Source organism: Diadema setosum, chromosome 8 (genome assembly GCF_964275005.1).
Source record: "Diadema setosum chromosome 8, eeDiaSeto1, whole genome shotgun sequence".
Lineage (NCBI taxonomy): Eukaryota > Metazoa > Echinodermata > Echinoidea > Diadematoida > Diadematidae > Diadema > Diadema setosum.
Window position 1 is genome coordinate 37,284,770 of NC_092692.1, and position 15,891 is coordinate 37,300,660.

General features: G+C 43.0%; 1 pseudogene; it reads right to left on the reverse strand.

Annotated features, from left to right (window-relative positions):
• Nucleotides 1-15,891, reverse strand: part of LOC140231413 (axin-1-like) — a 44,561-nt pseudogene that overhangs the window by 8,684 nt on the left and 19,986 nt on the right.

Below are 15,891 nucleotides of genomic sequence, written 5' to 3' on the forward strand. Positions count from 1 at the left end.
TCTACCAAAATTTGACCAGGCATTCTCAAGCAGAATATGGAAATGCACCATAGGGTCCAAATTTTTTAAGATTCCTTATTTTGGGGGATTGGGGGTCCTTGGGGCCCTCTGGGTGGGGCATGGTGCCCATTTTAATAAATTGAGATCCTAACCCCCTAGGGATGCTACCTGCCAAGTTTGGGGGAAAATCCATTATGAAGTTTTCAAGAAGAAGATGAAAATGTAGAGTTTAGGCCCCAATTTTTTGGACGTCACCACCCCTCCCCCCCCCCCCCCCTGCCCCCAAGAGGGTGACCACCTTTGAACAAACTTGAAACTACAGTCATTAATGTACTACATGTAACTCATAGTATTATCTTAGCTCTATCACTTCTGATTCCAGAGAAGATTTCTAAAGATTCCTTAATTTTCAGAGGTTTGGGCCCCTTGGGGCCCTCCAGGTAGGACTTGGTGCCCATTTGAACAAATTGAGATCCTATGCCCCTAGGGATACTACCTGCCAAGTTTGGTGAAAATCAGTCATGGGGTTCTCAAGAGAAGATGAAAATGTACAATTTAGGCCCATTAGGACCCCTCCCCATCCTCCTCCCCTGGGTCCCAAGGGGGCACCCCTGATTCTGCCATGAACAAACTTGAAACTACAGTCGTCAATGTACTAACTCATAGCATTAACTTAGCGCTATCAATTCTGGTTCTAGAGAAAAAGATTTTTAAGATTCCTTAATTTGGGGGGATTTGGGGCCCCCTGGGTGCGGCATGGTGCCCATTTTACAAATTGAGATCCTAACCCCCTAGGGATGCTACCTGCCAAGTTTGGTTAAAATCGGTCTTGGGGTTTTCAGAAGAAGATGAATATGCAAAAAGTTTACGCACGACGCACAACGGGAAGATGGACGACGGACGCCGGATGAAGAATGATCGCAATAGCTCACTTGCCTTCGGCTCACGTGAGCTAAAAATTCATGCAAACATTCTCAATCATCCTTGCTCATCAGGTTTTTTTTTCTTCAACACAAAAGATGAGTTTTTTCTCACTGAAATGACAAACAAGACAACCTGTATGTTCCCTTCTTTGATATGAGTGCCTTGAACTGCCGGAGGGTGATTTCTGAGCCGGGGAGAGTGGTCCTGTAGGGGATGGATCTCCACACAGGTAGTAGGCGATGGTCGTCGATGGCTGCGTCTTCTTTTCCCGACGTCCCGCTGGAAGAGGTGGGCCGACTTTTGCTCGACGAGGAAGACGAACCTGGTCGCTTTCTGCGGGAAAGGAGCAGCAAGAAGCAGAAATATAGTTAAAGTGCAGGGCGACAGGCGAAGACATTCAACCTGAGAACTGCTTTTCGATCGGTCAATTCATCATTCTCTCTGGCTACAACTCACACTAGTCAACACAAAGTAAATTACTATTTTTCAGTTGTCTATGTGCCGCATCAATTCCAGCTTTATTCACATTTCAGCTTATACACTTCATGTCTCCCGAGTAAGGATGATTTACAATGATATTACACTCTACGACATGGGTTTATATGCCAGAATGCTACCATCAAGATGAATGCTCATCATATGTACATGCTTCCCAATCATCCCCCATTCTGTAATTTCTTTACGACGGCTTTTCCATTGGACAGATTTGTGGTGACCACACATTGACACAACGAAGACGGGGAGACAGACTATGGGAACAGCCGCAAGGGAGATAATTGTTCGCTACATGCATCTTCATGGAGAATAATTCCCAAATCAGGAGGAAATCCTTATTCATCTGTCAGGACACCAGTTTAATTTTTCAGAGAGCCTTGAGGAGAGTATGGCAAACTTCACACATCTGTAAGATTGGATTTTGAATTCCACAGTGCACTGCCATTATAACGAACACGGTTACAACAAAACTTCGAAAACAACGAAGTAAAAATTAATTCCCCATCAATATCTGCTCCATAGTTTTTTATTGTTTATTTGTTCAGTTATGACGAAATTTCACTATAACCAAAACAGAAAACTGCCAGTCCCGAGGACTTCGTTTCCAACAATGGGAGTCCACTGTAACAAACACGGCTATAGCAAACTTCCTGCTACAACAAAGTAAAAATTCACTCCGCAACATAATCCGCTCTATAGTTTTTCTCTTTTTTTTTGTTCCATTATAACGAAAGAAACCTTCCAGTCCTGAGGACTTCATTTTAACGAGAGTTGACTGTACATACGATGTATAGCATACACTTTTAGAAAAGCACTGCATGTCCACTCTTCGTATGTCCCTGATACAGGAAGTAAATTCACAATGCATTTCACTTCTAATCTTGCCAGATGTAAAATTAAGTGTATGAATAGAATCCTGGCATAGTAGGCTAGCAGTTGGACTGTGAGGAATTCGTGAAATGAACAATCAAGTATTCCAGCACTGCACTTTAGATTCCACTTGAAAGACTTGGCTTTTGTCAACTACTGTAAATGTGTTTAAAATACTTTCCACGGAAAGGATATCTCAAGATTTGCCATGGCACAGCTTTTCGTGCCCTTCTTTTTGTGTGTGTGTGTGTGCCCTACTTTAGGACATGCCCCCTCGATAGGACACCTGCGTGATGACCTACCCTCCTGTGGCCGAAGGTCTGGACGGGCTCGGGTAGATCTGGTTGTCCGAGATGCTGGTGGGATCTGCGGCCGCGTCTGACCCGACGAGGTCATCCCGGGGACGCCCGGCCTCTTGTCCTTCCTGGGGTCAGAGGTTTTGCCGCTGATGGGAAATGCAGGGACGAAGAGAGAGAGAGAGGGGGTGGGGAAAAGAACTCAAGTTAGAAACATGTGGACAGGAGATCAACTGAATAGCACTTGCGAGGACAGTCAGATCGGCGGCGCGACACCCCTTTCAGCGTACGACATCTATTTTTTTTTTTTAAAGTCCTTTAACTAAGGATGGAATCCCTCTGAGCCAACACAATGACTGCCTTACACTATCTGACAAAGACTTACATCGAGGGGCAGTGACAAAACCATTCACCGGAAACCGTCTCAAGGGCTAATCAATTTACAGCTTCCTCAAGTGTTAATGCCTGCCTTTTTCTTTCTCTTATTTTTTTTCCTCATTAAGTTATTTCTTCACGACCGGAAGAGGGGCCACTTTGTTTTACTTTGATTCAGACTGCCTCCGCCTTCATGGTCTCTCTCTCCTTAAAGGTCCTGTTTACCTCTGGGAAAGTGATTTAAAAAATGTTCCAGATATCACATTTGATGTATATGTGTAGGTCTGCTACCATATAAAATTTTCACAATAGAGCCTAAAATATAAGGAGACACAGTATTTTTCTAAATAAACCATAACTGTAGACGGTTTAGTCTGGAAGCATTTTTATTACAACTACTGTTCACAGTTTGGGTATCTAACGATAATTAACATCGATTATACGGATTCAAATTTTTACAGTGATGTTTCTATCTCTAAATCACATTTTAGAACTATTCTAAAGCACTAATGCTGGGTTTTTGTGTCTTCTGCAAATGGTAAATTATGCCTTTAAGAAGGGGAGACTTCAAGAAAAAGCAAAGAAAAACAACACATGCAGAATCTTTGTATTTTGGATGTGAATTAAACAAGTCAGACTTGATTTAACAGTGCTCATGTGATAGCACATTTCACTTACTGTCATATCAAATTCACATTATGTTCTACACCCCCCAAGTGAACCCAAGTAAGTAATTCATGAAATACAGAGAGAAATGAAAACTGGAAGGATACATCTCTCTTGAACAAAAACAGCTCTGCAACCCTGACTTCCTGTAGTGTCAAATCAATAACGTACACTAGAACAGAAATTGCATTGGCACATGGTACCAAACCTTGCATGCAAAATGCACAGACTCCTGGGGCCCCGTTTCCTAAAATATTTTCGGACCACTCTTGCTGGAACAGCAAACTTCCCACAGCAACTGCCAGTCGGTGAGCTGGATTCTGCCGTTAACAGGACAGTTGCCATTCAGCAAGAGTTGCTATCCTATCACCTCTTTCATGAAAAGGGCCCTGAAGTTTCCTCAGTCAGAAAAGTTGCTAACCATCCTATTCCCCCCCCACAAAAAAAAAATAAATAATACTAATGTAGACATGACTTTCAACTAGCTTCATTATTGTACTCATATACAAACATGATAGGTTCCATATCGGAGGTAATCTGTTTTTCTGTAATGGTGTGCAAAACTGATAGCTTTCATTCTAAGGACGATAAGTGGGTCCATAGTGGTACTCCATGGGGGTCTGAAAAAAATCTTGTGAACATGAGAAAACCTACCTTATCCTTTGCTGCCGACTTGATACGTCTATCCTGCGCCGAGCCTCCTCCAGAACGGTGAGCGGTTCCGGGGGCTGCATGAGGGGCATGTTGGGGTCCTGGGCGAAAGGCTGCTTGGGAAGGTGGGGTGAGCTGTGCTGGGCCAGCGAGGTGGTGGGTGTATGTGTGCGCTCTCTCTCCATGGAGGTGGGTCTCGACGTGTTGTAGACAACAGGCTTCTTCGATGACATCCTGCTCAGACAGATACACAATAATTACTTTTATGGTCAGCTGAAGAACTACTCTCCTTTGAATTGTCAGTTACTACAGTAGAGTACATGCCTCAGATATTTTATAACAGATTGATGGGAAAGCCTTCTTCCCTGCTGTGGCTTGCATCAGACCACAAACCTTCATTTATTCTTCACAATGAACAAGGTGACTGAATTACCAGTCTTGGGAGGGGTTGAAACTCTGAAAGTGCTGAATCTATACAACATCTTTACTTTTTATATCATTAATAGCCTGAGGACTGCACCACCAACTTTGAAGCATGTTGGAGTAAGGGAAGTCTCCCGTGTTCACTGCTAAACACTTAACACACAAAACAGTCTTTACAAGGAGCTTGTTGAGACTCCGCCAACAACAAACTTACTGATGCATCGCCATGGGAACGTACTGGTCCGCGGGCATCTTGTGTGTCCTCCGGTGGTGCGGTGCCGACGTGTTTCGCGGCAGGCGAGGGCCTGGTGTGTCGTCTCCCTCTCGAATCCAATCCGCCACACGCTTCATGGAACTGTCGCAGAGTAAGTGTGCGGGAAAATGAGTTTTGCATTAAGGTGGTAATTCGTAAAAGAGCATCATGTTATCTTTGTAAATCATACAATATGGGGGTGCTTTGTGAAAGACCAGCACATAGTCTTGTAAATTAGACAACCACAACTTAAACAGGAGTATGTCTATTTCTAACATACAGTAAAACGAGGAATGTTCGCATGCATTTTAATTTCGCGAATTTCGCGAGCGCCAAGATTTGCGAAATTAAAATGCACCGATTTCTTATGTACACTATATGCATTGAACGCAAGTGGTAATTCGAGAAAATTTCGTGCCGCGAATATATCATGGTTTACAGTATAACATATTGCATCTTACCTTGAAAAGTAATTTGGTTGATCTAAATATAAATGAAACAAGGACCAAAAAATGTCTGCTAAACATTCATATTTGCCAACAAGCATCAGCTAAGATTATGATAATGAGGTGGTTACTTTCATGTGGCTCCAAGCATGAGTGAAAAAAAAAAAACAATCTACAAAGAAAGCAGCTCCATTTGCTACAAGGTGTTGCCAAACTCACTTCTCCGAATCGGACGGCAACGAAGGCGGCCCTTCAAAGATCCCGCTGTCCGTTGTCTTCGATATTGACGAGATGTCACTCTTCTTACTGCTGCGCTTTTTTGTGACGCCCAGAATCCTCAATATATGGCACATAAGTTGTTTCTGCATGTCCAACACTTGCTACGTTTGGTGGCAGCATTCCAAGTTCCTTTGATTTTGTGGCATGATGCCGGTGATGCAACATAGGCTTTGTGAGAGCTGAAACCGGTGGCACGTTCGCCATCGAGGGCGGCAGTTTGTTTCTGTGGTGGTCCGGCGACCGTGACCGCGGTGAAAAGCCCCGTGGTGTGTGCCTATTGGAGTCTCTGAACACTCGCGACATGTGGTCTTCAAGAATACTGTTTGGGTCCTCCTCCACGAAATCATGAACAGGAAATATTTGCGTTCCGGGCTGCCTCGAGGCAGACTCGGCACAATTTCACTTTCCTCTTCAACATCCTGATACAACATTGATGCGCAAAGAAGGAAAAGAAGAAAAAGCTTGGTGAGAATTTAAGTGCATTGCTTGGATTAGCTCAAACAAAAGCTGGCATCAGACAAGAAAGTATGAATGTTCAGTTGGTAAATTCAAACCTGTCTTCTACATACTTGGGTAAATATACACAACACATGCATATCAGCACCTAACATGTGTAACCTTGGCACACTGCTGTCTTATTTTACCACAAACATAAAGAAGAATGCACCTGTTTGAAGTCTACTCCTCATTGTACTGATAAGAGACACATGAGCCAAATTTGAACTTTGAAGATATCAGAAAACAATCCTTCATACAAAATTACCCAGATTTTGTAGTCAGCATCATGAATGAGTTTTGACTCAAACAGTCACTAGTATCCATTTCAAAGAGATGTTAAAACTGCAGAATTAAGAAAGAATGCTCTACGAAAAATAAAACATTTCAACATTCCCTTCAAAAAGAAACTCACTTCAACCTTGCGTAGCTTGGCTGCGAGTCTCTCCTTTATTTCTCGCTCCGCCAGAACCTTCTCTAGCTTCTCTGTCAGGATCCGTGCAACTCGACTGGGTCCGTCGGAGGATCTCCCGCGGGTTGTGGGCACGCTGCAATGCAACAGGGACAAGAAGAAAACAGTTGAGAACAAAGCTTGGACACGCTCATTCTCGATTTGTCCCCCCAAAAATGAGATGCCCCATTGGGTACTACTGGGGGTTACAGCATTATCCCCCCCCCCCCATATCAAATGGAGTAAGATCTGAATTATACAGTTCAGCCAGCGATCAAGTTCCCCCTAGATCGCGATCATGGGCGATCAGTGATCGCATACGCGATATGTCGCAATCAATTGATTGTATGCAATTCGGCATACAATCAATTGATCGCGTATGCGATCACTGATCGCCTGTGATCGCGATCTAGGGGAAAATTGATCGCTGGCTGAACTGTACATATATATATATATTTTTTAATGTACCAATTGCACGATATGCACAGGGCATTATGTGTATACTGATTCACTGTGTATTCCTCATGAGAACATACAGTGAAATATTTACCTTTCTTCATGAACTTGGGATTGCCATGATGGGGATTGAAAGGAAGTAAATTTCTGGACATTCACACAAATTCCACTCATTTGTCACTTTTAGAAATGCTCCACATGAAAATTACAATACTTGCAATTGTGGATGAAACTCCCGAAGTTAAAATACAGTCGCATGTTTGTTGCATCAGACTGTATCCCTTCTGTCACAACATTATCAAAATGAGTATTTGAGCTTTTAAGCAATGGCTAAATTATGAAATCACGTACAAATCACATCTGGCAACGAGCTCTGTTTTCTTTTTGCACAAAAACTGTGGCACAAAAATCCAATGCATAAACAGCCTTTCCACCCAAAATATCACTCTCTTGATATTTTGTGATTATTCTGACTGCTTGCTCAATTCCATGACATACCTGACAGGACCAAATTGTCAAGAAAATGGTGTTTCTTGCATTTTTTTTTCTTTATTTCCTTCTTTTCTTTGTTCCCCAAGACACAGAGGCACAAGTACGCAATTACCAGTTTCACACCCAGGCTGAGCTCGGAAGTTCAAAGGTCATGGTAGTGGAGCCTGCACTGGTGAAGAGGTCAAAGAATAGTCTTCGCTACCAAACCCTACAGTATTTCTCTTATATGATCTTGAATGTAGTATTCACATTGTACTCACTGAACGCTGCAAAAATGACTTGTATTTCTGGGGTTACAGAAATATTAAAGTGCACTTGGTTTCAGTTACAATTGCATTGATGGGTAATCTGAAGGTGGTATGCGGGGTCATATTTCACACAGGTTTACAGGCAGAAACCCTGACAGAGGGTCTGGTTTTTCCAGAATAGGCCTTGAGGTTGGAGGCATATGAAGCACAGATGGGGCGCTCTACCGGAGCCCTGCCTTCACCCCATGCACAGGAATTCAACAAGTTCAATTGTAAATCCAGCTGACAGGGTGTGAAAAGATACAAGATGTACTTGGGGCCCAGGGTACAGGAGTGCCAGTGGGGATGGGATGCATGCAGCAAAGTCAGGAGAACAGGAGGAATAAGGAGTGTAGGGGGCGATAGGTGAGAAGGATGGGGGTTAACAGGATCGGGGGGGGGGGGGGGAATGAGTGGTCCTTTGGCTGGGGAAGGAATATGGAGAATGGAATGACAACTTCAAGACACAAAGGGGACAAAACTTCTTTGCACTTTTTTAAGGATCTAGTTCAATAATGACTAAATGCTTGTTTATCTCTTAAACACTATATGGTAATTCCATAACTTTATTGGAAGCCATTGAACATAACCATGACAACACATTATTGCACCTCTTTTCCCTCCCCCCCCCCCCCCTTCATTCTGAATCTCTTGCTTTCCTGAACCATTCCCTGACTCAACTTTTACCCAACCGGGCTGAGAGATTTGCCATTCCTCCACATATTATCCTGGTAAAATCTGGAATCTAATCTAAAACACAGGTCCTTGCCTTCTTTTGACTGTCGACATCATAAATTGCTTTGAGTCCGTGGTCGTGTGTGTGTGTGTGCGTGTGACTGCGATTTGAATAGAGGCAACAGTATGAACTTGGGATGTAGAGGGATGGGGGGGGGGGGAAATCAATCCCCATACTAAATTAATATACCTTATCCATCTTCAAAAGGTGCAAAAGATTTAAATACTCTCCCACCGCAAGACCCTAACCACAATTGCTTAACTTTCACAAGACTCTCCACAAGGAGGAGGAAAGAAAAAAAGGAAAGTGGTTTTGCAAATTTCCTGGAATTGCTGCCACATTCATTTCTCAGCTATATAGTTCTTGACCTGTGAAATATTTGTGTGTGAGAGTTGTGTCTGTGTGTCTGTTATTGAATTTTAAGATGTCACAATCCTTCTGCTGCAATGGAGGGGATGCTCTTTAGGCGCAATTCAAGACTTTCTTTTTTTTACGAGTCCAATGACGAGAATGTTTACAATTTTTTGATATCAGCCAAAGATATAACATTAAAAAATGCATTCCAAAATAGCCATCAAGAACCGCATTCCTTTCATCTTTGACAATACTGTATACGCTGTTATTTTCACGTACAGATATTTTCACGAATGACGAGGTCACAGACATTTTTGCGAGATGTCGTTTTCGCGAATTGACGCGGACGCTTACGTTAATGCTCTATCAACACACCGCATGGAGTCATTTTCGCGTGTTGTTAAATTCCGATCCAACTGTGATTCACGAAATTTGCGAAAATTAAACCCTCGCGAAAATAATAGCTTATTCAGTAGTCCCCTTTTTTGCACATAACCTTTTAACTTGGATTATGACTGAAGAATATTTTCCCTGCCCTTTTTAAACCTGCAGAGTGCTGTTGCCTGCACAATAACTAAACATCGAGACAGGCTTATTTGTTTTAGTCTGTATCAACGCCCCCAAAATAAAAACATTAGAAATTCTGCAACTGTGTTCCATGTCCTAAGTATACGATTCCATCCCCTTGAAACATTGCTGAATTTACACACCTGCAGAGGCATGTTGTCTTTGTTTGTTTACAGGGCAGCGTTCTTTAAGACCCCTGTGGTGACATTCTCACACAATGCTAGTGCACAAGTGTGTTCCTACTCTCGTCCCCCCCCCCCCCCCCCCTTACAGGTCATTAACATTGGAGGACGAAGAGTTCAAACTCCACAGCGGTGGTGTTCATTTTTCCCTTACCATCCACATGAATAGGATGCGACTATGCCCAGAATGAGATTTATTCAGACAAAGGCGTCTTTTTATTGGGTTGGGGGGGGGGGGGATGATATTTTGAGTGTAGCGGAACTGAAGATAAAGATGAAATGGGGTGAATAGTTCCTCGCAGCTCCTCTTCAAAGCTTTGGGAAAAATAACAACAGACACTGACAATAATCAAGCATGGTGGGTGACTGGCCTCTACTTGTTTGCTGTAAGATTTCCAATCCCAACAAGACACCAAACTCTTTCAGATGGCCACAAGAGACTAGTTTTTAAACGTGTTTAGCGACAAGTTTCATGCTAATGGCGCTATTCTTCTGCATCTGATAACATGAGTCTAGCTTCTCGTTTATCGCACTTTTCAAAATCACCTCGGCCAGTTGTGGTACAAAGGTGTCCCCCCCCCCCCCCACCCCATCACGTTTTGCTAGATCATGAGTGCACATGAATGGTCTCAAGACACGTTTTGCTAGATCATGAGTGCACATGAATGGTCTCAAGACACATTTGGCAAAGCAAAGCCTGCAGGTAGCACAACCCTATATTCACTTCTCTACAAACTGCGTGCTCTCTGTCATAATGTGTACAGTACATATGCACATACTTTTTACAAAGTTATTATGAAAGCTGTAATGTGTTTGATCAGCAGGTCAAAACGTTGTGACAAAGCTAGAGCACATTGTTGGAAGTCAGCCAAGAGCACACAAATATACAGAAACTGAAGTCTGAACAAAATTAGAGATGTGTTTAATGAACATGATAACAAGACTTTTTTTCTTTCTTTTTTTGCCATCTAAATCTGTTCAATCCTCTAGCTCTCACATAGCAAACAACTTTATTCTGCGGTTTCCTGACAATAGACGTTTATCAGTGGTATAAATCTCGTCTATATATCTAGCTGTATATGATGGAGTGTGCTGGGAATCTGTCTGCAATTTGACTGTGATCGTACATTTATATGCAAAGAATAAAGAAACTATCCATATGTACATGTGGAAAATATGGAATATATAAAATGACATCTACAATTCACCACATGCAGATATGAGGCTTAATGGACTTTTAGATCTATCTTTTTGAATCCCACACACATGAATTTTGCAGCAGGAAGGATTAAAAGTGAACAGAAAAACATGAACAAAAACTAGACTGTCCTTTTTATAGGCCACAGGCAAAATGGTTGACATGGCTACACCTGTGCAAGGTGGGGCGAGCATGCCTGGGGTTCGTACAGCACGGGGTTAAGTAAGGCCATGGCCGGTGCAGCAAAGCCTTGTAAAGGTGAGAACTTGTAGAGCTAGGGCCACATAAGTTGGATGCTGGGGGAAATTCTCCCTATCGCATACTATATATAGCCGATATCAAGCCGTATTACCTTGGGATACCGATATCTGATCGATCGCTCTTGGGACTTACATTTCTGATTTTGCGGTTTACCCACTTCAAGTCCTTCATCTACAGATATTTTCCATAATTTTGATGTTATGCAACATCGGCCCAGCATTGGGCCACTTCGCAGAAGAGTCCCATTCATCAAATGTAAAGTTACAGATTAGAAAATAACTCTATTATTTGACAGATCGTAAGACAGAATTTGAAACTATCTGTGAATTCTAATACTTTGGCGTTCAATGGGCATAAAAGCGTACATTTACACACTCATGTTTATAACTGGAAGTTTATATCCCAAGAATTAAAGGGGATGGCTAGTAACTGATCAGTGGGAATCAGTGGGAATACTGAGGGATGATTGTTCCAATCCTTGTGGGATTCATAGAGTACATTATATATCTATTGTTGTGTGAAAATTATTTGCTTCAGAATAGTCTCATATTCAAGTAATGTGCAGTTCAATGTTTCCTGGTTAGCATGCCTGTACAGTGTCGGGGCGATCGTTAACGGGCCGGGCCGTTGAGCCAGGGTTTAGTAGAGCTAGGGCTAGTAAAACTTGGGCTAGTATTAACGCATACTCACTGGGCAGGGCAAGTGGACCATGACCTTCCCATTCTGCCTGATGTTGTGCTTCATGTGTCGGTTGGCTCTTCTCTTCTGCTGCTGTCTTGACCGGATTGGAAACCCGTCACTAAAACGAAAATAAGAAAAAGAAATTGATCAAAACTGAACAAAAGTACAAGATTGGGACTGGCCTTTCAATGTTCACATAAAACACTAATTTTACTGAAGTTGACACAGTCAAGCACTCTACTCCTGTAAAACACAACATCATCGTGAATTGGAGCGAACGGCCTTTTTCGCAGCATGAAATTATCGCATGTTGCCTCTAATATTCAATGCGCATAATGTAGACAAGAATGCTCATGTGCATTTTAATTTTGCGAATCTTGGCTCTGGCGAAATTAAAATGCACATGAACATTCCTCGTTATACAGTATTATAGGATGTGGCTGGAGACAAGACCTATTCATGATTCCACCACCAACTGTTGCAGTGTATGCCTACACATTTCATACTCGGGGAAGATGTAAGCAATAGGTACTCTTAACAGCAAATCATCAATCTCCAATTCATCCATCCATCACATTTCTTAGAATTTCTTTTGAAGACCTGCCCCAAGTGTTCATGTTCCTGTGCCCATGGTTTGTGGCAACCAAATGTTTTTCATGCCACTTTCATCAGAAGAAACCCTACACTTACAAAATAGAAAACCCTACTCACAAGTGCTGTGTGTCAGCTGGGGGAGGGGAAAGGCAAGGGGGGAGGGGAAAGGCAAGGGGGGGGGGGGGGAGGGAGAATTTGAACTCTGAACTTGTAATGTAAGTTGGTGCAGGTGTCTCACACTGCTGGCGGAGCCGCGACCGCCACGGGCCGCACCGAACAGCCAGCTACAAATTGGGCAGATTGAAACATTCTGCGGGCATCTGCGAAGGGAGCTCCGGCTTATTACAATCTGAAACCAATACGGTGCTGTTCACATCGCGCACTCGATCCAGGGCAAGCCCAATTCACACCACAAATATGCAACTGAGCTGTCCCGATTTGTTGCCCAGATTGACACAAGCATAACTTTGTACAGTAATCCAATCACATCCAGTGTGCACAGAAGGAAATAGTACCCTTATCCGATGCATCCAGCATACATCATCAGGGAATGATTTTCAAACTCAAATTTGATTAGCAATTTCAGTTGGTGAAAAATATCTTCTGTGATATCCTGTACACTTCTATGTAAGAAAACTGCTACACAAAAGTTAGTTTGTGTAGCAGTGGTGTAAAAATGCGTAGCAAATTGCGATACGATACCAGGAAAATTATTCCAGGCATCATGCACTTCAAGCATTTCTTGGATTATTTTTTTTTTGGTCAAATTCCTCTCCAATTCTTATCCCATTTTATGATCTTGTATGATCACCATGGTAATGATAGTCACACATATCTTTTACACCATGAGTAATGTGCTAGTTTTTAATGTAAAAACCAAGACATGCAATACACTGGATTGCTCTCAACCAGACTGGTTTAAATCAACAGGTATAAGAACAATAATCAGTTTTAAAAAAACCCAAAACAACTAAATTAATTAAAATGTGAACAAATCAGAGCAAAACAAAATAGAGTAGGACCTACATGTACAATGACGCCCCTCCCCTTGATGGAGGTTTTAAGATGCATTTGAGTCAAGTTTTCAATGGATATAGCATGGAGGGAGAGACGAACTATTAACTAGTGAAATAGCTCTAAAGCAATTGCTAAAAACATTACAATTCCAATCTTTTCTCCAACTTTGATTCAAAACACTGACAAAAATTCTCAGAATTTTCTCGCTGCAGGGGAAAGAGAGAAGAGGAAAGGCGAACAAATTATGAAGGAATACGTACCTATACTGTCAGAAACGGGAGAATTGTCATGACTAGCAGGGGTGCAAATAAAGTAATAAGATTTTGTGCCTTATTTCAGGATCCCTGGCTTAGCACCCACATTGAGCCCTGTGGGGGTAGGGGAACCACTCTGCCTAAAATGAAAATGAGATTTCATCTATCCGTCATCGCCACAGTACTGTTCGCAGCCAGACTTGGGGTACAGCTGTGCTCTGCTTAGTCTACTCATATCAGACCCCAGTGCTGTCGTGGAATGTGACTCGCACGGTACCCCCCCCCCCCAACACACACACACACACAAGTGAATTATGTAGCATGCTGACAGAAAATCCCAGCCAACAAATGTTTCTAGGCTTTCTTGCTGCATATGGGGAGATCACCTATTAAATTGGGACTGCTTGTTGTGGCAGCGATCTGCATCAAAACACTCATACAGGGGGTAAGAAAGTTGCTGCTTACAATATGTTACAAACGCTTGTCCTCTCCTCCTCACGAAGATTCGGGTCCCCCTGAAACTTTGCAGGGATGATTGTCACGCCACCGACTGCTAGCAACAGGGTCTATCTCTCGCAGGCTAAACAACTCTGAGTCGCTATCACACCGGCAAGCACACACACACACATATTGAGGTCCCAGAAGAAGATACAATTTATTTTCCAGCAGGGCAGGAGAAACCCAAAGCAGTATATGAGCCTCCGTGACACCACTAAATCAAATTACCAGGACTGGATGGGGCAGACACGGAGAGGGAACGGAGCGCTGACGGGAGAGGCATGGGGTAAAAATTGGGGAAAGGGAAAGAAAAGGGGAAAATGCGAAGGGGGGGGGATGCTCGCTATTCCGAGGGAAGGCGGCAGGCAGTGTCGGCACTGCATCAAAGCAATGAAAGGAGATCCGCAGCAGGGTAGGCAGAGAGAAGGAGAGAGAGACACGGAGAAGGAGAGAGGGAGAGGGGGTGATGGATAAAGGAGGAAGAAAAAACTGTTACAGTCTCACAGGCTACGGCACCCCGCTTCCATCGCTGAGATTTTCCATTTCGGGCCGTCTTTGTGTTAATAGGAATAGCCTTGGGTAGATTAGAAACACAGTGTGAAACAAACTTGCATTTCACCCCAACATAGAAACTAAATAACGAGCAGTTGCTACTTTGAAGCCAAGTGGTGCACCGCTCTATGCCCCTCCCCCCCCCCCCCTTCCAACTTCATCGTCACTGAAATGCAATGGCATTTGGCATTAACAGCAAACGCCCGTGTTGGTATTCTTGGGAAATATAGATTACAATGAAGGCCCAACTTTATTGAAGTCCCAACTTCCATTCTGGGCAATGAGAACCGCCTACGGTAAACGCAGCAAGGTACGGGTGGCATATTGTTGGCCCAAAATGTGGCAAGATGTGCCTTGAATTGCTGTAAGGGCCTACACAGCAAAGCAAGGCATGGTGACTGGGATGCAGTATGTGGTTATGAAAACATCAAACTTTCAAAATGTGAGCAAGGAAGTTAAAAAATAAGCACAAAGAAAAGGGAAGGAGGAAAAAAAAACAACAGAAAAAGAGGATAAATCCAACGACAATACAAATAGTTCCAATAGCGTACAAGAAGGGGAAAAAAAGACAACAGACAATACATGTGCAGATAGGATGTGAGTATGTGTGATAACAAAGAGATTGTGAAAAGAGATAGTTAAGCCGTGCCGGTAGACCAACACACAATGCAACCCAATTGAAAAGAGCGTTCGCATGAACAGCACCCAAAACAGAATTCATACAAACCAATATATATCTATGTGTACCCAGCTTTGGGTGGCATTTTTTTTTTCCTTTTTTTTTTTTTTTCTTATTAGGGTTCAGATTTTCCATGCATGGCCAAAGAGCTATGGCAGACTGCACACTTCAAAGTACCGACCCGCCTGGATGAAAATTTGATTCGGGAGCTTAACAAGCTGCGCACAATGGCGTAAATGGGTGTAAAGCCGCGGCCGCGGCGAGCTCCCCACAAAACAGTTTACAAACATGTCGGTAAGGGAGGATAACATCCCCCTCCCTCCTTACTTCATACCCCCCTTCTTCCTCCTCAACCCTTTTCCCCTTCTCTCTCTCTCTTCTTACTTACCCCTCTCCTTCTGATTATGATAATCACATTGTCATAAATGACTGGGTACGGATAGAATTAGTGGGTTAGCT